At 38.5% G+C, this 16,512-nt stretch overlaps 1 protein-coding gene across 6 annotated transcripts in view; it reads right to left on the bottom strand.

Annotated features, from left to right (window-relative positions):
• The window catches only part of FARS2 (phenylalanyl-tRNA synthetase 2, mitochondrial), a 537,773-nt gene that overhangs the window by 418,750 nt on the left and 102,511 nt on the right, over positions 1 to 16,512 (bottom strand). Inside the window, exon 1 of one of the 6 annotated variants that reach the window (XM_033216108.1) lies at positions 381 to 406. The exons of the other annotated variants lie outside the window; for them this stretch is intronic. The gene's annotated coding sequence lies outside the window, so the exon portion shown is untranslated. Of the gene's footprint in view, positions 1 to 380; positions 407 to 16,512 lie in introns of those variants that run through there. 6 annotated transcript variants of the gene reach the window in all.

The raw sequence follows: 16,512 nt of genomic DNA, 5'->3' as shown, positions 1-16,512 counted from the left end.
CTGAAGCATCTGTTACATGGTCATGGATTCCATTTGAATTCTTTCGCTTGTTTTTCATTTTGGACACATGCAGAATGCTGTAAGCTTTCTTTATCACTATAAAGCAGCACAGTGACGACAACTAGTAAAATACTGAATAAATGTTTGTTGTTAGAATGAATGAGTTTTATAATGGTTTCAAGAGTCCTTTCAACCTCCCTCGTTCTTCTCTGTGTAAAGAAAACATGAAGCAGCACGCAAACTGTACTGGACTGATCATTTCCCTAAAGCATTATTAGCTTAAGGGAAATAGCCAATGGTGAGCAAGCATAACCCATATATGGTCATCACTATACAAAAGTGCTCAAGCACAGTCCATAACCACCAGAGGCAATACTCACACAATTTCTTTTTCTTTTTTTTGAGACGGAGTCTCGCTCTTTCGCCCAGGCTGGAGTGCGGTGGCCGGATCTCGGCTCACTGCAAGCTCCGCCTCCCGGGTTCCCGCCATTCTCCTGCCTCAGCCTCCCGAGTAGTTGGGACTACAGGCGCCCGCCGCCTCGCCCGGCTAGTTTTTTGTATTTTTAGTAGAGACGGGGTTTCACCGTGTTAGCCAGGATGGTTTCGATCTCCTGACCTCGTGATCCGCCCGTCTCGGCCTCCCAAAGTGCACACAATTTCTATCAAGAAAAAATGAAGCTTGGCTTAGTCAACACAGTTACACATTTTATTCTACTAAATAACGGTGGGAAAATGGCCAACTTCCATTCACTTTTACTGATACAAAGGCAAGTCAAGAGAATGCTTTGGTTCCTGCTGACTAGTATGAACAAAAAGAGAAGGGCTATAAGCAGGCAGTTTCCTATATTCCTCATGAGGGTGTTATTGGCGCAACATTTCTAGGAAGCAATTCAGCACTATCAAGAGACTTAAAACTGTTCATACCCTTTGACAGGGTAATTACCCTTCTAGGAATTTATCATGAGGAAATAATGTAAATGAAGACAGAAGTTAAACACAAAGAAGTTTCATTACAGTATTATTTATAATAGAAAAAAATATATATACCACATAAATGTCCCACAACAAGGGAATGATTAAGCAAATTATCGGAGAACCACACAATAAAATATTATGCAGTCATTAAATATAATGGTTGCAAAGAGTTTTGATGATATAACTATATAAAGTGATAAATAGGATATAAAATTATATGTATGATATGATCTTAACTCTATAAATATGTATCTACCTATAAACACATGCATATGATATTTAGAAACCAAGAGAAGAACTAGCCAAAAGATTTCATAGCAATTATCCCTGATACTTATTTTCTATTTTATGTATTAATATTTCCAAATATTCTAAATAGACATTCATTATATTTTAAATTAAACTTTAAAACCATTGTCCTATCTGACCAAGTTTCAACTGTGCTCTTAGTTGGTTCAGGCAATATAAGCATTCTCTAGCCTGATCTTGTCTGTTTTGCTAAAAATGTCTTGAATATTGGCATCGATTTTTCTAAATTCAGAACATTCTCCTTCTACTAACATAACATGATAAATTTTAAACTGTACAAGCTCAGCTCCTGATCCCAGTTACCCTATCCAGACCTTCTTTCTGAGAGGGAGGATAAAAATTTGTTAAAGTTCACATGTAAATGAAATCAATTATCAGGGACAAGGTCACACAATGTCTAGATATCTACCTTGGAGAATACTTGGGGGTTAGTCTTAGAGGGACTTTGTGTAATACGCAAATAATAAAATCACTAGGAAGCCAGCTTGGATGTGTAGAAGAACAGAATATGCTGGGTCTACAAATTGTGGAACTAACTGGGCACTGGGGAAACCTATCCCCCACTAGCTTTGTTGAAATCGTTACAAATAAGCTGGATGTTTACAACGGAAACACATTTTTCATGCCAAATGACCCAGGCAGTACTTACCTGCAGACATGTGTACCTCTCCCACTAGAAAATCAGACTTTGAGGGCAGGAGCCATCCATTTGATTGTTTCTGTAAGACGGTCAGGCACAGGAAGTAAGCGCCCAAAGAAAATGCTTCTTCCATGAATGAATGAATGAAAAAAAATGAATGAAGGGCTCTCAAACCACACTGCTACAATTGCTTCTAGTGAGCTTAATTTCTTAGAAAAGCGAGTTGCGGCCGGGCGCGGTGGCTCAAGCCTGTAATCCCAGCACTTTGGGAGGCCGAGACGGGCGGATCATGAGGTCAGGAGATCGAGACCATCCTGGCTAACACGGTGAAACCCCGTCTCTACTAAAAATACAAAAACTAGCCGGGTGAGGTGGCGCGCGCCTGTAGTCCCAGCTACTCGGCAGGCTGAGGCAGGAGAATGGCGTGAACCCGGGAGGCGGAGCTTGCAGTGAGCTGAGATCCGGCCACTGCACTCCAGTCCGGGCAACAGAGCGAGACTCCGCCTCAAAAAAAAAAAAAAAAAAAAAGAAAAGAAAAGCGAGTTGCATAGCACCATTCAACCAATATAAGGCCAAATGAACAGTGTATTTTGAAATCATTAATTTGAAGTCACATGCCTAGTGAAATGCCTAGGAGAAAATGTTAATATACAGTTGTCATGAGATCATCTCACACCCTTTTCTTGAGTTTCATCCATTTAGACTGAAATATTAATTTTCAGAGAATTTGGTGTACCTAATTCTAGAAATGATCGCAGACCCTAATACAATGACACCGCTTCTAGACTGGGCACGTTAACAGCCTTGAAGAAGTGAATAACCTCTTCTCTGTGATGGCTCATCAGGGCATGTTTTTCTGACTGATTCTGGAGCTAGTGCGTGACAAAAGAAGAGCCCTCAAGGGAGGAAGATGCAGCTCCCGCACACGAGAGGGTCTACAGCTCAGAACCCCAGCAGCCCCTTACCATTCACAAATGCGCTTGGCTTCCATGGATAAATATAAGTATTTTTAGGTCAAATGACTATTTACTTATCTATCATTGGTCTCAACAATGTATTTAAGGCATGGTTTATAACCATCAGCAAGAGCTTGGCACTGGATTTCACTGCCCGGGGCACATGGCTTCCATGGGTTGGCAAAGGCCCAAGACAATATTAATGAGTATGCCATTTGTCAAGACAATTATGCAAGCACTTGGCAACTGCACAAAGAGGGCAAGCCTTGTGAGAGACAGTGCCAGGGCATACGGATCAGAGAGCCCAAGAAATCCTTTGACACTCCAGTCTTTTTTGTAATAGCTACCTTTTGTGCAGGCAATGTCTTTTTAAAAAATTAAGTCTAACGGGGAAAAAAAGTAGTGAGGGAAGCAATTCTAAAACAATTATTATCTCAATATACAATGCCATCTTCCCCATTAAGAAGAGATATCTTGGCCGGGCGCAATGCCTCAAGCCTGTAATGCCAGCACTTTGGGAGAGGCCTAGGTGGGTGGATCACCTTGAGGTTAGGAGTTTGAGAACAGCCTGGCCAACAAGGCAAAACCCCGCTTGTACTAAAAATATAGCCGGGCACAGTCGCACGCACCTGTAATTCCAGCTACTGGGGAGGCTGAGGCAGAAGAACAGCTTGAACCTGGGAGGCAGAGGTTCTAGTACCTCTCCCACTAGAAAATCAGACTTTGAGGGCAGGAGCCATCCATTTGATTGTTTCTATAAGATGGTCAGGCACAGGAAGTATGCGCCCAAAGAAAATGCTTCTTCCATGAATGAATGAATGAAAAAAAATGAATGAATGGCTCTCAAACCACAATGAACCTGGGTGACAGAGCAAGCCTCCATCTCAAAAAAAAACAAAAAAAAAAAGAAAGATATATTTTCATCACTGTAATTCAGTCGAGAAATGACTGTCAATACTATTCTTTGCTAATAAATGCCATATGTTCAAGAATGAGAGATTTGAAGGTGTTCTGTCACACTGGAAACTTCTATACCCATGAAAAACATATCTTGTGACAAAAACAAATGGAAAAACACAACTTTTAAAAGTTTTTTTTTTTAGACACAAATCATAGTACTTAGTTCCTAAAGAAATCTGTTTTGCTATCCTAAGTCAAAAGGTTAAAATCTGTAATTAAATGAATACATAAGAGAATGACTACAGACCAAAGACACTACAAAATTAATCTGAAGATAAGCATCTAAAGATGTCACTGTATTTGGAATTGAAGTGATTCCCAATCCTTCTTTTGCTATTGTTTTTAACTTTTAAAAACACATTCAGTTAAAATTAAGTTCATGTTACCAATATCCACTTGTACAAATGCTTTCTGAAACATAGCAGGAAAAAAAATTCCTCTCAATAAATAGAAAAAGCACAATACATACTCTCGCTTTCTCTCTCTCACACAAAAATATCTAAATCACCCTTCATGTTTTTTTAGCATCTCAACAAAATCATTTATTTTTCTTTTTAAAAAATGGTATTGGCCGGGCGCGGTGGCTCAAGCCTGTAATCCCAGCACTTGGGAGGCTGAGGCGGGTGGATCACGAGGTCAGGAGATCGAGACCCTCCTGGCTAACACGGTGAAACCCTGTCTCTACTAAAAATACAAAAAACTAGCCGGGCGAGGTGGCGGGCGCCTGTAGCCCCAGCTACTCGGAGGCTGAGGCGGGAGAATGGCGGGAACCCGGGAGACGGAGCTTGCAGTGAGCCGAGATCCCGCCACTGCACTCCAGCCTGGGCGACACAGCGAAACTCCGTCTCAAAAAAAAAAAAAAAAAAAATGGTATTAACCAAACTATAGTTCTACATATTCCATATTTCAGGAATGTTGGCATAATTCATTATCCATGATATTCATCATTTAAAAGAATTTTATAATAATCTTACTATGTACATATATATAACAGTTTTAAAATTAAAAATATTCAGCTAATGAAAAAGAATCAAGTTTTTCCCCACAAATAAGTTAGCAAGCAGAACAGTTATGGCAAGTAAAATTAAAGTTTTTTTAAATCAAGTCTCTAAACTGCATATTAAAAACTATTTTAAGCAATTGAAAACATTACTGTGCTACAGAAGAAATAGCCTCCAGGTTAAAAATTCTCTCCTAAATATTCTAAATAAACTGATTATTTATAAGATTCTCTAAATGAAGTCACTGAATATAAACTCCTTGCTCTTGACTGTAGTGCAGCAATTACACAAAGGTTTTGTCAGTCTTCACACTCACAATGAGTAAGTAGAGTCTAACAGCCTGAAATACTTCTCTACCTACAAATGGTAAAGCAGCAGCATCTTCTCTCTGAAGCCTTTTATTACTTCTTTCTTTTAATCCTCATAACACGACTATGAAAGACAAACATTCATCAGTGAAAATCATGCCAACTGACCAAAAGTACTTAAGTGGCGGCACCAGGATTCAAACCAAGTTCACCTGACTCCTACCTGGTTCCAGTCCACCCCTGCTATTTCCATTGCCTGTCCTCTCCTAATGAATATTAGCCTACCTTGCATTTTTCAATAGATGTAGTCCTGTAAGTTCTTGATAAAATTTATTTTTAAGTCAAAACACATCTTCCCACTAACATGATCTATAATTCCAGAAATGTTTTACCTCTATGCAAACCATAACTTATCCTATATGCTCTCCTCAGGAAGAACTGAGCCATCTCTTCTCTCTTCCCAATTGTCTTCTGTACACACTTCATTTGTGGCACATAAAACACTCACTAAACTTCCCAGTTAGGATGCTAGTCCCTCTGTCAGGTCTTAAGCAGCTTGAGGACAGGGACAGTATGTCCTCAAGTTGTTCCAGACAATGGTTTGGACAATATGTCTGTCTTTAAAAGGAATGTTTTTCCAAATCAAATGGAGTAAACCCATTATGAACATTTATGTTATAAATTTCCAAATCACTGTTTAGCTAAGAAAAGATACCATTTACTTAACTCACAGTCACATTGCCAAAGCTCCATTTTCTCTCCATAGTGGATCTAGTGACAAAGTAGTTGAAAAACTAAAGCACAGCACTGAAGTTTATTTAGCAAGTCCTTCGAAAAGATGGACATCAAACAACTTTTTATTTTATAATTCAGAGTAGGCTGTTCTATGCATGGTAAGTCATATCCTGAACACAGTGGCAAGACTGCTAGAAGGGTAGAATTCAGGCCTGCATATCAGAGTCCCATTAACCCCAAACAGCCCCATCATACTGTGCTCTCTGCTAAAATTGCCGTTTAAAAACAAAAACAAAACAAAACAAAACAAAAAAATATATATATATATACAGCCCTCCACTTCTCTATAACCTTTGTAGGTCTGTTGTAAGGATTAGCAATACATGAAATCATTTAGTTGAAACTGCAAAGCATATAAGAAATAATACATACGCCATCCATTCTTCTTATCTGCAGTACAGTCTATAAAGTTGCTATGACCACTGAATTAGCAAACAGTGAAGCGCTGCTCTGAGCAGAAATATACAGTTGGTTTCCTGCGAGCCTCTGGTCACATTTTTGTCAACTAATCAATACATAATCTTGTCTTATGTGTGTTTCTGTTTAAAACATTTAATACATATTATTGACTCATTCACATTGCACTCACAGCCAATAGCACTATAACTCATACCTAAATGAAGCTCTTAACATACATGTTTTCTCTGTAAGGCATATCACAGCCTTCCTGCACTTAGAGACACTATACAGCACTTCGGTCAGGTCTATCTGTCTAATCTATCTAATCTATCTATCATCTATCTATCTATCATTTGACAGAGTCTCGCTCTGTCACCCAGGCTGGAGTACAATGGCACAATCTTGGCTCACTGCAACCCTCTACCTCCCAGGTTCAAGCGATTCTTGTGCCTCATCCTCCTGAGTAGCTGGGATTACAGGCGTGCACCACCACACCCTGCTAACTTTTTGTATTCTTAGTAGAGATGAGGTTTCACACATTGGCCAGGCTGGTCTCGAACTCCTGGCCTCAAGTGATCCTCCCACCTCGGCCTCCCAAACTGCTGCGATTATAGGCGTAAGCCACAGCGCCTGGCCCAGTCTCATCACTTTTAAACAGCAAAATCACAACAAACAGCACAAAAAAGTGTGAAATGTGACACTACATAGACCATGAAAAGGACACTTGTTTACAGTTTGAGAGCTGAACAAGGCAGAACATCACCGTGTTCGACCTCAGCTGGGAACGTGTGCAGCAGGCAAGTCAGATTTACTCCCCCTGTTGTGCACATCTCTGCAAATGCCCATGAAAGCGCCTCAAGGGCTGATTTTGAGGTTACAAACAGATTTTAGAGAGCAGGCAAATTCACAAGTACGGAATTCATGAATAATACTGGATTGAATGTATATCAAGAAATTGATAATAGTAGGTGTCTCCAAGGAAGGTAATGATGTGGCTGGGAGAGAGCAGGGGAAGAAATGTATGTTTTACCATATGACCTTCTAACTTTTTGCATGTTATACTGTGTGTGTGCATGTGTGTCCGTGTGTGTGTGTGTGTGTGTGTGTGTGTGTATGAATATTATGACCACTGCTCAGAAAACAGCATTAAAAATCTAAAAAGGCTGGGCACGGTGGCTCACGCCTGTAATCCCAGCACTTTGGGAGGCAAAGGCGGGCAGATCACAAGTTCAGGAGTTCAAGACCAGCCTGGCCAGCATGGTGAAACTCCATCTCTACTAAAAATACAAAAAAATTAGCCGGGCATGGTGGCACACACCTATCGTCCCAGCTACTCAGGAGGCTGAGGCAGGAGAACTGCTTGAACCCAGCAGGTGGAGGGTGCAGTGAGTTGAGATCATGCCTGGGTGACACAGTGAGACTCTGACTCAAAAAAAAAAAAAAACCTAAAAAAAGTAAAATTATCCTTTGGAGTCAAACAGTAAAGGGAAGCAAAATAAAATAAAAAATATGAAAAGAGAAGTAAATTCAAAAATGGAAAAATCACATATATTTACAGTCTCTCTAAATTGAGGAAACCGAGAGCAGATTCCCATGGTGGGGGAATCACACAGAGAATTATTTAAAAGCAAAGAATCCCATGACCCTCAATTCATACCAAAGGAGGTAGGAACCACAGGAAGTAGGATACAAAATGAAAATATTTTAAAAATAATTACGTGGTAAGGACTAAGCTTTACACACAAGTTTTTTTTCCAGGAAATTTAAACTTCTTATTTTAAACAACACTTAAAATAATTTTGAATACAACAGTAGTTCTCAAAGTATAGTCCTAAGACCAGCGACATCGACATCACTAGAGAAGATCTTAGATTCTCAAGCTCTACTCTAGACCCAAAAAATAGGAAATTTGGGGCAGGACACATCAGTCTGTACCCTAATAACCCTTTAGGGTGATTCTCATGCCAGCTACGGCTTGAAAACCACTAGCATAGAAATCCACTGAAATGTTACTGTACTATTAAACAGAGGGTATAAACATATTCTAAGCTTTTTGCAATGACCATAGTAATCCTTTAGGAAAATCTGCATTCTGTGCACTAGAATAGTTTTTAGTGTTTTCATTTTTACCTCTTTGATTTCGGTTGGTCAGCAGATCCTCTACTGCTATTATAATAATAGTACTCAGCTCTTCCATCCTCTCTGAGTCTAAGGCTTTCATGCTGTTGTAAGCTATCTGGGAAGCAAAATAATTAAGCTCATGAGAACTGAATGTTAAGCAGTTTCAACAAAATTGGGTAAAGACCTAGAGAATATGGTGTCTGGTTTTAGTGTAAGAGGATTGAAATGGCCATGTTTTATCCTTAGAGGCTGTGAATTCTCAGTCCTGGGCTATGCTCCAGAGGATGACATGGAGAGAAAACTAATCTCTAGATGAGATGGAGATGTTAACATAGTAAGATTAAAAAAAAAAAAAATTAAAAAAAGATTTTATCACTCAGACCACAATATATGTCTGCGACCACTGTTACAAGAAATCACTTAAAAAAAAAACAAAACAAAACCACAAATATTACAATTTAAAAACAGGTAAAAAATCTGAAGACATACAAATGGCCAACAGACGTATGAAAAACTGTTCAACATCATAAATCATCAGGGACATGCAAATCAAAACCACAATGAGATATCATGAGACATCACCTTGCCCCAGTTAGAATGGCTACAAAAAATAAATCCTGGCAAGGATGCAGAGGAAGAGGAATGCTTATACACTGTTGGTGGGAATGCAAATTAGTACAGCCACTATGGAAAACAGTATGGAGCTTCCTCAAAAAACTAAAAATAGGACTTCTATATGATCCAGCAGTCCCACTATGGAGTATGCACCCAGAAGAAATGAAATCAGTGTGTCAAAGACATATCTGCACTCCCATGTTTGTTGCAGCACTACTCACAATAGCCAAGAAATGGAATCGACCCAAATATCTATCAACAGATAAGTGAATAAGGAAAATGTGGTATATATACACGATGGAATACTGTTCAGCCATAAAAAATAATTAAATTGTCATTTACAGCAACATAGATGAATCTATAGCACATTATGTTAAATGAAATGAGTCAGACACAGAAAGACAAAAATCACATGATCTCACTCATGCAGGAGCTAAAGAAGGTGATTTCACAGAAGTCAAGAATAGAATAGTGGATAGCAGAGGCTGTAGAAGGGAAATGTGACCCATGTACAGGGTCACAGACAGGAAAAATAAGTTCTGGTGTGCAGAAGTTCTGTGCAGAAGGGTGATTATAGTTAACAATATTCCATGGTATGATTTCAAAATATCTAGAAGGGATTTTAAATGTTTTCACTACAAAGAACGAATGAATGTATGAGATGACAGAAGTGTTAAATACCCTGATTTAATCATTACACAATGTATATGTATCAAGACATCTCATTGTACCACATACATATGTACAATTATGTGTCAGTTAAAATAAAAATAAAAACTAATCCAGGAAGAAGGGAGGAAGGGAAGGAGGGAGGACAGAAGGAAGGAAACTCCCAAGGCTAGTCAAGCAAGTATTCACATCTCAAAAGAAACGTAAAATTTACAGTTAGAGGAAACTGAGAGATGAGTTAGATCAACCAGAGGGCATTTCCTAGATGAGGAAACCAAGGCCCAGAGCTGGTCTTCTCTGCAGAAGCAGTGCTGACTGGAGGTAACTAAAGCCTCAGCCCTTCCTTTCTCCCTTCCTGCTCACCTAGTGCTAATGACCGACCCACTGCATCTTCCTTCACACAAAGAAAGCACCAGCATGAGGCACTGACATAGTGGCAAGCCAAACACCTGAGCAGAGTGGGCATGACGTACTTCAAGTTAGAGTTTAAGATTTCAGAAAAAAATCAATGCTCGTCTTCTGGTTAGGAAGCTTTTTTTTTTTTTTTTTTAAGGCTCCCTCCCAGAAATCAAAGTGACCTTCAAAGAACATCATGACAGTGGATCACCTATCATATAAATCAGGGGTGTCCAATCTTTTGGCTTCCTTGGGCCACATCAGAAGAATTATCTTTGGCCACACAGAAAATATACTAACACTAATGATAGCAGATTAACTAAAATTTTTTTTAAAAAAACAACCACAAAAAAAACCTCAATGTTTTAAGGAAGCTTATGAATTTGTGTTGAGCCGTATTCAAAGTCATCCTGGGCTCTATGCGGCCCACAGGCCATGGGCTGAACAAGCCTGATATAAATGAAGGGCGGGGATAAGCTGTTTTCAAATTTCTATTTCCAGAGGTTTACTCTAGTAGACATGGTGGCATCTTTTTATAGAGATAGCAAAAGTGCACTGCCCCTAACACAATATGGCAGAACAAGAAACAGTTATGATTCCTAATGAGAAACAACTTTGACTGTCCAACACTAAGGGGCTTGTGCAATAAAGTATGTGTAATGTGTGAATTAAGATGATTTTTTGACATTGGGCAATGGTCACAATATAGATAAAGCAGCTAAAAATTACACATATCTCATGACACCATCTTTATTTTCTACGTATGTAGGTGTGTTTTACGCTATAAAAAAAATACCAGAAGAGCTCACAAATAAATTAACAGTGGCTTATGAGATTATGGCAATTCATCTGATTTCCCCCACCCTGCTTTTATGCACTGAGCTTCTGTAATCGAGGAAAATAAGACATGTAGTTTGCTGTGGGAGGGATCAGTTAATCTCTGTCAACAGTCTATCAAAGAACATCTGAAAATCTTTCATAAGCTATTACAAGAAATATATCACAAATATGTGTTTTGAAGACTGGATTTTCTGGGTTTGCTCAACTTTGGCTCCAGTTGTCACCATACTGTGAAAAGATACGCTCCTGCAATCTATAGAAAGAAGAAAATTTAATTTTATATCTCCCTGTCCAGTCCTTTTGGTCAAATGGCTCACTGCTCTCATAAAAAGTAAAAGCATATATTCATGTATTAAATCAATCATTCACCATATTTGCATACAATGGCTTATATACACCAGCTACAAAGGCAGGTAGCTGGTATCTGAAGATGAACAAATAATGGCCCTATGCTCCAGTTAACAGGCTGGTAGAGGCAGCTCTGTGGAATAAATGCAATACAGAGAAACAAGTATTGCCTTGATGCTCTCTGAAATTATACATTCTTCCTGGGGTAATATCCTACCACCCATATGGCTCTGAATCTCAAATATTTATATCTAGACATGTACTCATTTTTTGAATTTTCAGAACCTATCAGTGAATTTGGCAGAAAGTAACAACTTACTAAATGATGAGTATGTAAATGACTAAATGAGCAAACACACAACAAGCTGGAAGACACCCCAGCTCTCCAGGGGAATTAGCTTTGAAGGGGATTTTTTAAATTAAACTTTTCATTTGAACATAACTATAGATTAACATGCAGTTGTAATTAAATAATACAGAGCAATTCCATGGACTCTTTACCCAATTTCTCCCCATGATACCATCTGGCAACACTAAAGTACAATATCACAACCAGGATATTGACACAATAGCAATGGTATTGATATACATACATGATCCATTTTCGGCTAATTTTTACACAAATTGTGAGGTTTAGGTCAAAGTACACTGTTTTTCCTAGGGATGTCCAAATGTTCCAGGACCATTTTCTGAAGAGGGTAGCCTTTCTCCACTGAAATGCTTTTAGACTTTTGTCAAAAATAAATTGCGCATTATTTGTGGGGATCTACTTCTGGATTCTCTATTCTGTTCCACTGTTCTCTGTGCCTAACCTTTCACAAATGCCACAATGCCTTAGTTACTATAGCTACAGCAGATATGAGTATCAGGTAAAGTGATCCTACCGACTATTCTTTTTTAAAATTTTAGTTATTCTAGAAACATGTCTTTCCAAACAAAACTTAAAAACAGCTTGTATATAAAAACATCTTGCTGGGGCTGGGCACAGTAGCTCATGCCTATAACCCCAGCACTTTGGGAGGCTGAGGCAGGAGAAATGCTTGAGACTAGGAGTTTGAGATCAGCCTGGGCAACATAGCGAGATCCCAATTCTACAAAAAAAAAAAAAAAAATTCACCAGGCATGGTGGTGCACACCATGTAGTCTCAGGCAAGGAAGAAAGAACGAACGAATGAACCTTGCTGATTCCAAAGAGAATAGTAAAGAAAAGGTAGGGGTGGGGGAAGAGTAACTGTACAGTGGAGAAATCTGACAAACACTACACTGCCAGATGATCACGGTCAACATCTACAGTAATAAGCTTTGTTGATGGTAATGAACCCATGTACGCTGTGATGAAAATAATGGCCCTTTACAACTGTGATCCTTCAAAAAAAAAATATATATATATATAGCTCCAGTCTAAAAATGAGAAAAACATCAGAAAGATCCAACTGACAGACATTCTACTAAACACCTGACAGGTACTCCTTTAAATTGTCAAAGTCACCAGAAACAAGGAAAGTATAAGAAACAGTCACAGTCAGGGAAAGATTACTGACTAAATGTAATGTAGCATCCTGGAACGGAAAAAGGGTATTAGGTAAAAAATAAGAAAATCTGAATGAAGTGTGGATTTAGTTAATAATGTAACAATAGTGGTTCCTTAACTGCACCAAGTGTACCATGCTAATTTAAGACATTAGTAAAAGAGAAAGGGTGTAGGATATATGGAAATTCTCTGTATTATCTTCCCAATGTTTCTGTAAACCAAAACCTGCTCTAAAATACAAAGTTTACTGAAATATTTATATACATTTCTAAAAAGTACTCAAGGGTTGAAATTTTGAAAGTTTAATCATTTTAACTGTTTCATGAGGATGTTTTCAAGAAAAGAAACTTTGCTGATATTTTCATATGAATTGAATTAAACCTACAAGTCAATTAGGGACAAGTGACATCTTCAGTATGTTGAGTTTTCCAGTCTGTGAGCACAATATGTCTCTCCATTTATTTGGGTCCTTTCTCAAAAATCAGGTTTTTGTAATCTTCAGCATACAGACCCAATATGTTTTGTTAAATATATACCTAAGTATTTCATTTCCTTGAAAGTGATCGTAAATGATATTCTGTTTGGAATTTTGATTTCCACATATTCATTACCAATGTAAAGAAATCTCACGGATTTTCATGTGTTGATCTTATATCCTGAAACCTTGTAGAACTCACTTATTAGTTTAAGAAGGGTGTTATGTTTTATTTTTGATAGACTACTTTGGATTTTCTATGTAGACAATTATATCATCTGAAAACAGACATAGTTTTCTTTCTTCCTTTCTAATCTGAATGTCTTTTATTTTTCTTGCCTTATTGCAGTGGCTAGAACTTCTAGTATGATGTCAAGAAGAGTGGTAAAAGCAGCCATCTTTGTTGTTTTCCCAGTCTTAGAGGGAAAGCATTCAGTCTTTCACTATTAAATATGAGGTTAACTTAAGATTTTTATAAATGTTCTTTATCAAATTGAAAACGTTTGCCTCTATCCATAGTGTGTTGAGAGGTTTTTTTTTGTTTGTTTTGTTTTGTTTTGTTGTTGTTGTTGAGACAGAGTCTCGCTCTGTCACCCAGGCTGGAGTGCAGTGGCGCAATCTCGGCTCACTGAAAGCTCCACCTCCCGGGTTCACGCCATTCTCCTGTCTTAGCCTCCCCAGTAGCTGGGACTATAGGCACCCGCCACCATGCCGGGCTAATTTTGCTTTGCATTTTTAGTAGAGACGGGGTTTCACCATGTTAGCCAGGATGGTCTTGATCTCCTGACATTGTGATCCACCCGCCTCGGCCTCCCAAAGTGCTGGGATTACAGGCATGAGCCACCGCACCCAGCCGAGAGTTTTTATTTTTATGAGTATTGAATTTTTCCACATGCTTTTTCTATATCAATTGATATGATTTTTTCTTCTTTAGCCTGCCGATAATGGTAGATTACATTTATTTGTCTTCAAATACTCTAAAGATTGAGTTTTAAAGGATAAAAAGAACTTCAGATATTCATAGAAGAGCATTCATGTTTATTTGTTTAATGTCTATCCTTACTACACAACAAGAACCACAGTGGCACAGATTATTTATGTTTTATTTAGTACTACATACTTAATACCTATCCCAGCCACTAGCACATAATAAGCAATCAATAAATAAAGAGGTGGGCCAGGTGTAGTGGCTCACGCCTGTAATCCCAGCACTTTGGGAGGTCAAGGCAGGCAGATCACAAGGTCAGGAGTTGGAGACCAGTCTGGCCAACATGGTGAAACCGTGTCTCTACTAAAAATACAAAAAATCCACCGGCTCTGGTGGTGTGCACCTATATTCCCAGCTATTTGGGAGGCTGAGGCAGGAGAATCACGTGATGGACGTTGCAGTGAGCCAAGATTACACCATCGCACTCCAGCCTGGGCCACAGTGCGAAACTCCATCTCAAAAAATAAATAAATAAAATAAAATAAAATAAAATAAAACAAACAAGTAGGTAAGTGAGCCAATAACACAACAGACAAGTACACAGACATGAGTGTATATATATTTGGAAAATGGCCAGTCAGCCAGGGTAACAGTAGCAGAGATTATGTTGAAGGAGTGGCCAGAAGAAGGCAGAGCTCCTATCTCACAGCACACACATACATCCATTCAAGACACAGCAAAGACCTAAATGTAAAGACTAGTGACCAAATGTGCAGCTTGTACAATAAAATATATGAGAATACTTTCATACCTTGGAGTGGACAAAGGTTCTTTAGCATACAGAAAGCAATAATGACGAAAGAAAATATTTAGAGAATGGATTTTTTTGAAAATTAAAATCTTATATTCCTCAAAAGACATCTTTAGGAAAATGAACAGGGAAGCCAAAGACTGGCAAAGAATATGATACAAAGTGACAGCTGGATATATGAAGAATTCCTACAACTCAATAATCAAAAGACAAATAGCTCAGTTAAAAACAAATCAACAAAAGATCTGAACAAACACTTTACCAGAGAAGATACAAAAAAGCTGATAAACACATGAAAAAGTGCTTGACATCACTAGTCACCAGGGAAATGCAAATAAAAGGCAGTGGAATACCACTATTAGTTATCACCATCATTATTATTATTGTTGTTGTTGTTCCAGGAGAAAAACTAAATTTAAAAAGACTGAAAACACCAAATGTCGGTGAAGATGTGGAACAAGCAGAACTCTCAATCTGTTGGTGACGTTGTAAAATGGTACAGGCTCTTCAGAAAAAGGGTTGGCAATGTTTTACAAAGCTACACACACACCTACCATATGATTCAGCAATTCTAATCCTAGGTATTTAACGAAGAAAAAATACTCAGAAGAAGAAGAGTTGTACATCCACTGCAGCTGTATTCATAACAGCCTCAAAATGGATGCAGTCCAGATATCCATCAACAGAAGGGTAAACAGTGGTACATTCATAAAATGGATTACACACTCACACACACACAAACTACTGTATACACAATGTGGATGAATCTCAAAAACATTTGATAAGCGAAGGAAACCAGACACTAAGAATATATTTTATATATATATATCTCATATATATATGGAAACTATATAACAGATAAAACAACTTTCTTGGTTGGAAAAAAATCGGAACAATACCTACTTCTAGATGGTGTGAATGAAGACTGACCAGAAAGGGGCATGAGGGGACTTCTTGGGGTAAAGGGGATGATTAGTATCTTGACAGAAAGTTTAAATTGCAAAGATACACACTTTTGCCAGAACTGAATGAAGGAGCCGGGTGCACTGGCTCACACCTGTAACCCCCATACTTTGGGGTGCCGAGGTGGGAGGATCACCTGAGGTCAGGAGTTCAAGACCAGCCGGGCCAACACGGCAAAACCTCATCTCTACTAAAAACACAAAAATTAGCCAGGTGTGGTGGTGGGCGCCTGTAATCCCAGTTACTCGGTAGGCTGAGCCAGGAGAATCACTTGAACCTGGAAGATGGAGGTTTCAGTGTGCCAAGATCATATCACTGTACTCCAGCCTGGGCGACAAAACGAGGCTCCATCTCAAAAAAAAAAAAAAAAAAAAAAAAGGAAACCTACTTAATGCTAAAACCAAGGTCTGTGAAGTTCACTATATGGAAATTTTACTCTAAAAAAGAATTATATATAAATGTTGAACTCCAG

This window comes from Trachypithecus francoisi, unplaced genomic scaffold (genome assembly GCF_009764315.1).
Source record: "Trachypithecus francoisi isolate TF-2019V2 unplaced genomic scaffold, Tfra_2.0 Lachesis_group10, whole genome shotgun sequence".
NCBI lineage: Eukaryota > Metazoa > Chordata > Mammalia > Primates > Cercopithecidae > Trachypithecus > Trachypithecus francoisi.
This window is presented reverse-complemented; position numbering and strand designations above follow the sequence as displayed.